Source organism: Procambarus clarkii, chromosome 11 (genome assembly GCF_040958095.1).
Source record: "Procambarus clarkii isolate CNS0578487 chromosome 11, FALCON_Pclarkii_2.0, whole genome shotgun sequence".
NCBI lineage: Eukaryota > Metazoa > Arthropoda > Malacostraca > Decapoda > Cambaridae > Procambarus > Procambarus clarkii.
This window is the reverse complement of record NC_091160.1, coordinates 5,492,763-5,503,940: the sequence shown is the minus strand read 5'-3', so window position 1 is coordinate 5,503,940 and position 11,178 is coordinate 5,492,763.

Sequence of the window (11,178 nt, the reverse complement as noted above, 5' to 3'; positions counted from 1 at the left end):
TCGAACCCTTCCAAGTTCGCCTGGTTTACTTCCCTTTCTCTTAGCACAGTGACCTCACCTTGTTCTTTTGTGAAGACCTCCAGGAACCTCTTGTTGAGTTCTTCACACACCTCTTTGTCATTCTCTGCATACCTGTCCTCGCGTGTTCTAAGTTTCATTACCTGTTCCTTCACTGTTGTTTTCCTCCTGATGTGACTATGGAGTAGCTATGGTTCGGTCTTGGCTTTGTTTGCTATTACCTATTCATAAATTTCATAATTTTTCTCTGCTTTTCTTCTCAACCCTAACATACTCATTCCTGGTTCACTGGTATCTCTCTGCTTTCTGGTGTTCTGTTATACCGGAACTTCCTCCACGCCCTTTTGTTCAGTCCCTTTACTTCCATACATGCCCTATTATACCATGGAATCTTCTTTTGCTTCTCGGATTTTTCCCTTTGGGACGAGATGAACCTGTTTACTTCCTCCTGACTCTTATGGGTAACATAGTCCATCATGAACAGACTTAGCTCTGAGGTCTGTGTCCCAAGAAATTTCCCTTAGGAAACTTCTCATCTCTTCATAGTTCTCCTTTTGGTATGCCAGTCTTTTGATTCCTAGTTCTTTTGGGGGAAGATAATTCCTACCTCTACAGGAACTCAAAGTTCAATGCACTGTGGTCACTCATTCCCAAGGGTGCTTCCATCTTAACTTCCCTTATATCCCACTCATTTAGGGTAAATATCAGACCGAGCATGGCTGGTTCATCTTCTCTTCTCATTCTTGTTGGATCCTTGATGTGCTGGCTTAGAAAGTGTCTTGTTGCCGCGTCCAGCAACTTAGCTCCCCATATTTCTGGTCCTCCATGCGGATCTTAGTTCTCCCAATCTTTCTTCCCGTGGTTGAAGTCTCCCATGATTAGTAGTCCAGATCCATTCCTGCTAGCAACAAAAGCTGCTCTCTCTATTATGTTAATGCTGGCCATGTTGTTTCTATCATATTTCTGCCTGGGTCTTCTGTCATTTGGTGGTGAATTATATATGACTCCAACTACAATTTTTTGTCCTCCATTTGTTATGGTACCTGTTATGTAGTCACTGAAACTTTCACAGCCCTGAATAACTATCTCCTCAAAATCCCAGCCCTCTCTTACCAGCAGAGCTACACCACCACCACCTATTCCTTCTCTCTCTTTCCTCATAACATAATATTCCTGTGAGAACACTGTATTTGTTATGGTTTTCGTTAGCTTTGTCTCTGTGAGTGCTATTATGTCTAGAGTTTCTTCTAGTGCCAATTCTCTAAACTCATTTGCTTTATCTGTAATTCCATCTATGTTTGTGTACATAGAGAGAGAGAGAGAGAGAGAGAGAGTGAGAGTGAGAGAGAGAGAGAAAGAGAGGGAGAGAGAAGAGAGAGAGAGAGAAAGAGAGAAGAGAGAGAAAGAGAGAGAGAGAGAGAGAGAGAAAGAGAGAGAGAGAGAAAGAGAGAGAGAGAAAGAGAGAGAGAGAAAGAAAGAGAGAGAGAGAGAGAGAGAGAGAGAGAGAGAGAGAGAGAGGGAGAGAGAGAGAGAGAGAGAGAGAGAGAGAGAGAGAGAGAGAGAGAGAGAGAGAGAGAGAGAGAGAAGAGAGGAGAGAAAGAGAGAGAAGAAAGAAAGAGAGAGAGAGGAGAGAGAGAGAGAGAGAGAGAGAGAGAGAGAGAGAGAGAGAGAGGGAAAGAGAGAGAGAGAGAGAGAGAGAGAGAGAGAGAGAGAGAGAGAGAGAGAGAGAGAGAGGGGGGGGGAGAGAGAGAGAGAGAGAGAGAGAGAGAGAGAGAGAGAGGAGAGAGAGAGAGAGAGAGAGAGAGAGAGAGAGAGAGAGAGAGAGAGAGAGAGAGAAAGAGACAAAGAGAAAGAGAAAGAGAGAGAGAGAGAGAAAGAGAGAAAGAGAGAAAGAGAGAAAGAGAGAGAGAGAAAGAGAGAGAGAGAAAGAGAGAGAGAAAGAGAGAGAGAGAGAAGAGAGAGAGAGAGAGAGAGAGAGAGAGAGAGAGAGAGAGAGAGAGAGAGAGAGAGAGAGAGAGAGAGAGAGAGCGTGTCCATGCGTGTGTATTTGTGTGTGTGTTTGTAGGGGGGATGCGTGCGAAACTGGGAGAGTGGAAGGGGGCGGAGATGGTTATTTCAGGTCGTGGGGGTAGGAAGGGGGGGGGGGGATGTTTTTGGTTAGTGAGATGGGGGGTAAGAAATGGGGGGGTGGGGTGGAGGGGTGGAGTATATGTGTTTGAGGCCTTATCTCCTTTCCAAAAAATTGTTAATCCTTTCTACCCTGACTGAATGTTTGTGTGTGTGTGCATGCTTGTGTGCGTGCTCGCGCGTGCGTGCACGTGCGTGCATGTGCGTGCGTGTGCGTGCGTGCGTGTGTCACGAAAGCCCTGTAAGTGTCAACCTCTGCCTGGATGAGCCACTTTGAAATTTTAAATATATATGATATACTGAACAAGAATCTGATATTTTACCTCACTCTGTACACCTGAATAATTGACCAGAGAGGGGAACCTACCAGTCAACCTCCCGCTCGCACAACTAGATGAATAAGGATGATATATGGATGGCAGGGTGATCCGTCGTCCTCTCACTTGGTGATTCACTAAGTTCCAGTAGATTGATGATGGCGGTTCTTCTCGATCTACACAAAGCTCTGGAGTTAGTCACTGTATCATTGTGACTGTTGTGTTACTGTTCACTAATTTACTGTACAACTGTTCACTATAAATCCCTAGGCACCAATATGTAAACAAAAAGCCTCGTGGCCCTTCCACGTGGCCTGTGTTGCAGATTGTTCACTGTTTTACACAAAGTTCTAGTGATAGCACTGTACTGTTTTCTTTCCTATTCGCGGTTGTGTACTGTGGGTGTGTGTGTGTGTACTCACCTAATTGTACTCACCTAATTGTGCTTGCGGGGGTTGAGCTCTGGCTCTTTGGTCCCGCCTCTCAACCGTCAATCAACTGGTGTACAGATTCCTGAGCCTATTGGGCTCTATCATATCTACATTTGAAACTGTGAATGGAGTCAGCCTCCACCACATCACTTCCTAATGCATTCCATTTGCTAACTACTCTGACACTGAAAAAGTTCTTTCTAACGTCTCTGTGGCTCATTTGGGTACTCAGCTTCCACCTGTGTCCCCTTGTTCGCGTCCCACCAGTGTTGAAAAGTTCGTCCTTGTTTACCCGGTCGATTCCCCTGAGGATTTTGTAGGTTGTGATCATGTCCCCCCTTACTCTTCTGTCTTCCAGTGTCGTGAGGTGCATTTCCCGCAGCCTTTCCTCATAACTCATGCCTCTTAGTTCTGGGACTAGTCTAGTAGCATACCTTTGGACTTTTTCCAGCTTCGTCTTGTGCTTGACAAGGTACGGGCTCCATGCTGGGGCCGCATACTCCAGGATTGGTCTTACATATGTGGTGTACAAGATTCTGAATGATTCCTTACACAGGTTCCTGAACGCCGTTCTGATGTTAGCCAGCCTCGCATATGCCGCAGACGTTATTCTCTTTATGTGGGCTTCAGGAGACAGGTTTGGTGTGATATCAACTCCTAGATCTTTCTCTCTGTCTGTTTCATTAAGTACTTCATCTCCTATTCTGTATCCTGTGCCTGGCCTCCTGTTTCCACTGCCTAGTTTCATTACTTTGCATTTACTCGGGTTGAACTTCAACAGCCATTTGTTGGACCATTCACTCAGTCTATCCAGGTCATCTTGTAGCCTCCTACTATCATCCTCTGTTTCAATCCTCCTCATAATTTTTGCATCGTCGGCAAACATTGAGAGGAACGAATCTATACCCTCTGGGAGATCATTTACATATACCAGAAACAGTATAGGTCCAAGGACTGACCCCTGCGGGACTCCACTTGTGACGTCTCGCCAATCTGAGACCTCACCCCTCACACAGACTCGTTGTCTCCTGTTGCTTAGGTATTCCTCTATCCACCGGAGTACCTTCCCTCTCACTCCAGCCTGCATCTCCAACTTTCGCACTAGCCTCTTGTGTGGCACTGTATCAAAGGCTTTCTGACAATCCAAAAATATGCAGTCTGCCCACCCTTCTCTTTCTTGCCTTATTTTGTTGCCTGGTCGTAGAATTCAAGTAACCCTGTGAGGCAGGACCTGCCATCCCTGAACCCATGTTGATGCTGTGTTACAAAGTTCCTTCGCTCCAGATGCTCCACTAGTTTTTTTCGCACAATCTTCTCCATCAGCTTGCATGGTATGCAGGTTAGGGACACTGGCCTGTAGTTCAGTGCCTCCTGTCTATCCCCTTTCTTGTATATCGGGACTACGTTAGCTGCTTTCCAAGTATCTGGCAGTTCCCCTGTTGCCAGTGATTTGTTATACACTATGGAGAGTGGTAGGCTCAGTTCTCTTGCTCCTTCCTTTAGAACCCAAGGGGAGATTCCATCTGGGCCTATAGCCTTCGTCACGTCCAACTCTAGTAAACACTTCCTTACTTCCCCACTGGTAATCTCAAACTCTTCCAGTGGTTCCTGGTTAGCTATTCCCTCACTTACCTCTGGAATTTCTCCTTGTTCTAAGGTGAAGACCTCCTGGAATTTCTTATTCAATTCCTCACACACTTCCTTGTCATTTGTAGTGAATCCTTCCGCCCCTATCCTTAATCTCATAACCTGTTCCTTTACTGTTGTTTTTCTCCTAATGTGGCTATGCAACAATTTAGGCTGAGTCTTTGCCTTGCTTGCGATGTCATTTTCGTATTGTCTTTCTGCCTCTCTTCTCATCCTGACATATTCATTCCTGGCATTCTGGTATCTTTCTCTGCTCTCCAGTGTCCTGTTATTCCTATAGTTTCTCCATGCCCTTTTACTTTGCTGCTTAGCTAGCCTACATCTTTGATTAAACCATGGGTTTCTCATCTTCATTTCTCTGTTTTCCTTTTGGACTGGGACAAACTTGTTTGCTGCGGCCTTGCACTTCTGCGTGATGTAATCCATCATATCTTGGGCCGTCTTTCCCCTGAGCTCTGTTTCCCATGCTATATCTGTTAGGAATTTTCTTATCCCCTCATAGTTTCCCTTTCGGTATGCTAACCTTTTGGTTTCGGTATCCCTCCTCCTGTGTGTGTGTGTGTGTGTGTGTGTGTGTGTGTGTATGTGTGTGTGTGTGTGTGTGTGTGTGTGTGTGTGTGTGTGTGTGTGTGTGTGTGTGTGTGTGTGTGTATGTGTGTGTGTATGTGTGTGTGTGTGTGTGTGTGCGTGTATGTGTGCGTGTTTGTTGTGTGCGTGTTTGTGTGCGTGTGTGTGTGTGTGTGTGTGTGTGTGTGTGTGTGTGGTGCGTGCGTGCGTGCGTGCGTGCGCGTGCGTGTACTCGCCTAGTTGTTCTCAGCTAGTTGCGCTTGCGGGGGTTGAGCATTGGCTCTTTGGTCCCTGTTACAACCCTTGAGACTTAGTACGGTTTTTTTCTCGCAGTGATCAATTTATATTATATCGGCCTTGCCAACAGGTGTCTAGGGGTACAGAAATAACACTGCATAAATTGTAAAAACAATGTATCTACGCTAAGGGTGACAAACATAACAATTAAATGGTAAATATAATAGCCAGAAATATTCTTTAGCATGCAATAATATAAATAAAAATCCTTATTGAGCAATGACCAATATCACCAGCACATGAATTAATCAATGAGATAATACACAATCATCTAACCAGAGAATTAACCGAGTATCTAGCTAAAATAACAGTAACCACTGACTTAACTTAAAAACATGTCTCCTCTCGACCAATGCTGCCACGCCTCTGCCCAAGCGTCTGTTCCCAGGGCAGGCGTCCTAACACAATATCAACTAAACATCCACATAAACTATTGTGAAAATTCAACTAACAAAATGTAGTACTAATATTCAAATCATTATTATTCTTAATAGTATTAAATACTGTTACATTGCTCAATATAATTTACTGGCAAACAATAATAAGAATTAATCAAGGTTGAACTATAACCACTCGCTTGACATCAAGTTCCCACACTGGCTGTTACTTATCGTACGTTATGGCTCGTGACCCTACAACAGCCAACTTTAAAAAGGTCTAGGGTTACTAAAAACTGCTGTTCACAAGAGCGGGTCACCAGTATAACCCCTTAATAAGTAATGAGCACTTTGTTAACATTTTCCTTTAGGACTGAAGGAATACATATAAAACTTATATATATATATATTACATAAATCTCAATAGCATACAGATGATTACTTTATCACAAATATATCAAATCAAAATATTACTGTCTCTCCCAGAAATTAATATAATATTATTATATGTATGGTTATGACAGAACAATAATGTAAAACTTAACTCCACAAGATGTTAACTCTCTGGTTCCGGATCAGCTACTGACTTACATATCTGCGGGAGTCAAAATCATTGCCTCTGCCCGCGAAAAATTGTCAAAGTTACAATATTTATTACTTCTACAATGGAGCAATACATTGTGACAAGAGTAATTTTAAACTAACGTAATGAATGGTCAATACATATTGGTATAACAAAAATAAGGTAATTATTGCTTTACATAGTAATTAAAATACACATACAAAGGGGAATGATAGCATGCTCATCCAGCAACGGACTATCCCACGACAATTTGCCAGATACAGTTCACACAATTATTATTCACCTAAGTTACCCACATATGATCACATATAAATCATTAGTTCCCATGGGAAACTGAGTACACAAAGAAATAAAACAATCATTCCCACGATACGTTGGGCCTAACACCAACAATGTAACATGAAATTATTTTACATAGAACATATAAGTATATCAATATACATACATGTAATTTATACACAATTATAAAGGTACATATTCATTTATTTAATTACGTATCTTATAGGGGTACGTAACACTGGCCACATCCAAATATGGTCATCCCCCCCACACGGAGAAACCAACATAAAAATACTTGCACAAAAAAGCCTCATACAATATAATGCAACTCAGGCACACTACAGCCTGCTACACTAATTAACATACCGTATTCTATCATCATACAACTGGATACTATATTAATTATAGAACAAGACAGTAGAGTATATAAGCATCAGGAGTAATGTTAGAATCCTAGTAAGATTCGTAACATCCCTCCCGTCCCCTAAGAAAAAAATGAAATTAACTGAAGGTTGATCTCATTTTTTGACTGCATGAAATATAACATGAAAATACAACATGAAAATACTTCAACTAAAATAAAGTACAAAGCAATGAAATTTCACACAGTAAAAAAATACAAAATTTACATACATCTTATGAATAAAGAACAATACATATTATGGCAGTGCAACAGGAAATCCTCTGGATAAGGCATCAGCAATAACATTTTGCCTCCCAGGAATATGACGAATTACAATATTGAATTCTTGTAGAATCAATGACCATCTAAGTATTCCCTGGTTTTTACACTTCGTAGAGTTGATAAATGTCAATGGATTATGATCTTTATATACTACCACTTGATTTCCTGACAAATATGTCTCAAATTTCTTCACTGCCAATATTAAACAAAGTGCTTCTTTCTCAACTACAGAGTAATTAATTTGTGTCCTGTCAAACTTACGAGAGAAATAATAAACAGGATGTTCTAACTCATCTGGTCCTACTTGGAACAAAACAGCACCTGCTCCTAGATCTGAAGCGTCTATGTGAAGAATAAAAGGTTTATCATACTGTGGACTAGCTAGCACAGGTGAAGTAGAGAGAATTCCTTTCAACTTCTGAAAAGAGTTCTGACACTCCTGCGTCCACTTAAATTTTACCTGTTTCCTTAGAAGATTTGTTATGGGTGCAGCAACAATGGAAAAGTTTTTACAATATCTCCTATAATATGCACACATTCCAATAAATCTCTGCACAGACTTCTTATTTGTTAGTACTGGGTACTCCACAATTGCCTGGATCTTGTCTTGCAATGGGACTATCCTTCCTTGTCCGACCTCATGTCCTAAGTACACTATAGTTCCTTTACCCCAACTACATTTCTTCATCTTGACAGTCAAATTAGCATGTTGTAACACATTAAACAATTTCTTTAAACTAGTCATATGATCTACCCAATTCTTACTGAAAATCACAATGTCATCCAAATATGCCCTACAATGTGGCACATCCTTCAACAAAGAAATCATTAATTTCTGAAAAGTGGCTGGAGCATTCCTTAATCCAAAAGGCATTACATTAAACTCGTAAGCTCTACCAAGAGTGATAAATGCTGTCACTCCCCTTGCAAAATCTGTAAGAGGTATCTGGTGATATCCCTTAGATAAGTCCAATTTCGATACAAACTTAGCATGACCAATAGTATCGACACAGTCCTCCAACAAAGGTAAAGGATATACATCAACTACAGTACCTGGTTGAGTTTTCTATAATCCACTACTAATCTCCACTTACCTTCTGGTTTTGGTAGTAATAGACACGGTGAACTCCAGGAACTCTGACTGGGTCTAATGAACCCATGTCGAAGAAGATTATCAACCTCTCCTGGATTATACGACGTTTTGGGTGTCACTCGATAAGGGTGCAGCCGAATTGGAGTTACATTTGTCAGGTTAATGTCGTGAGTAATGAGAGACGTCTGAGTGGGACCTCCCCAAACAAGTTAGAAGACATCTCCGAAAGGTCCTGGAACTCTGCTCTCTCCTCATCCTGCAAATGACACAACAATTCTTCCCCGGAACTGCTGGAATTAGAGAAACAAGAATTACCATCTTCCTCTACAACACTCAACTCTTCAGGATTTACCTCCTCAGCAACACAACGAGCCACAATACTAGGCACACAATAAGCCTTCAATCGGTTTACATGTACACTCATGGTCTGTCGTTTCTGCTTGGAATGGCAAACTTTGTAAGTAACTTCCCCAAGAGGTTTTACTACTTGGTACGGTCCTGCAAATTTATGAGACAGACGTAACCATACGAAGCTTCAAGACCAATACCAAATCTCCTGGCTCAAAAACTCTGAGTTTGGCTTTGAACCTCTGGTCATGTTTCTGCTTCATTACCTGTTGTTGTTCACTTAGATGTCGTAAGGCCAACTCCCTCGTTCTGGACAGCTCTTTACATCCGTCAGGTAACGCTCACTCTGCCTGGCTGTAACATCTAACATTTTCTCATGTAACATTTTTAAAGGTCCTCTCACCTGATGTCCGAATACAAGCTCGAATGGAGAACAGCCTAGGGCACTGTGCAATCCATCTCTAGCCGCAAACAAAACAAATGGTAAATACCAATGTCTGGGTGAATCTTCCCCAGTTGCCTTCAACATTTTCTTGAGAGTTTGGTGGAACCGCTCGATTCCCCCTTGACTCTGAGGATGGTAAGGACTGGAAAAATTGTGCTTTATACCAAATGAATTACAAAAATGTTTAAAGGTGGTGGAACAAAAATTACTCCCATTATCAGTTTGAATTATACGGGGCATACCAAATAAGAAAAATCGTTCCAACTGCCTTATAATGGTAGAAGCTCTAATGTTACGTAATGCATATGCTTCAGGAAACCTGGTGGTCATACATAAAATTGTAAACATATACATATTTCCGGATTTCGTAAGGGGTAAAGGTCCGACACAATCCAGTACCACATGAGTAAAAGGCTCCTCTGGCACTACAATAGGGTATAATGGTGCTTGTGGCCCTGTCTGATTAGGCTTACCAACAGTTTGACACACAACACAATTGTGGCAATATCTGACCACATCTTTTTTAAGTTTTGGCCAATAGAAAAGTTTACAGATCTTATGATACATACTAGTAATGCCGTGGTGACCTCCCTTCAAGTCATCATGGGCAGCTTGCAATACCTGCTCCCTATACTCTGTTGGCACAACGAGCTAGATTTTAGACTCACAATTATCTGATAAGGGAGTTCCTGATGGTCTCCATCTTCTCATCAGACATCGATCCTTGAAATAACAACCCGTACTCTCCTCCAAAGTATCAATGGAGTCAGCTGCTTCTGCATAACACTCAGCTAGACTGGGATCAGTACTTTGCAACTCACTCAAGGTCTGGAACTCAACAGCTGGAGCGAGCGGGCAAGGAACTGGTACCTGGGCCACATCTTCCAGACCATCTGGGTCAGAATAAATTAGGGCTTTGGCACCGGTCTCACTCTTGACATCCACGTGAGCTAAAAATGTATCTTCAAGGTCCACCTCCACCTCCCTGTCTGAAGGGGTCATGGCCTCGAGAACATCCACCTTGGTAGAAGCAGGACTTACCACATTCTGGTTACCCATGGATCTGGTCGCAACACAGGCTCGATAAATGACACCATCATCCGCATCTGGTTGAGCCAGTACTGCACTAGGTTTAGTATACATAACAGCACAATCGGTCCCACTAACTTGACACTTGTTAAAATCATTACCTACAATGATATCTATCCCAGGAATGGGCAACTGCTCAGTGACTGCTACAGTGCACCAACCTGGTGTAATAGAAGAATTCAGGTTAGCCTTAATTAATGGTACACGTTGGATATGCCCTCCAAGTCCCTGCAATAACACTACCTCTCCAGTGTCTTCTGTGCATTTGTTTCCGCCACCACCGCGGATCGAACCCGGAACCTCAGGACTACGAATTCCGAGCACTGTCCACTTAGCTGTCAGGCCCCTACTAGCTACATTACTTCATCAGGTAATAAATGTTTTCTGTTTTAATAATTAGTGCACACATACATATGACTTTCATACACCATTAAGAAGCTGCTTATCACCCAAACTTGATCAAGATCATATTGTGATGTATATTCATAAGCCTATGAAATAATACAGGGTACAATACACCAATATTAAATAGTAAATACAAAAACAAGTACAGTACCATTCTGTATAATAATGTACAAAAGGATGTACTGTACTTTACTCCATTACAAAGAAAACGCCATGTAAGAGTTTGCTAACTTTAATACCGTAAGCCACTGAAATAAATATTTTTCTCATAAATCTAAAAAAATATGCAAACTGTACTGTATAATTTTGTGTACAGTACCACTGTACTGTATAATTTTGTGTACAGTACCACTGTACTGTATAATTTTGTGTACAGTACCACTGTACTGTATAATTTTGTGTACAGTACCACTGTACTGTATAATTTTGTGTACAGTACCACTGTACTGTATAATTTTGTGTACAGTACC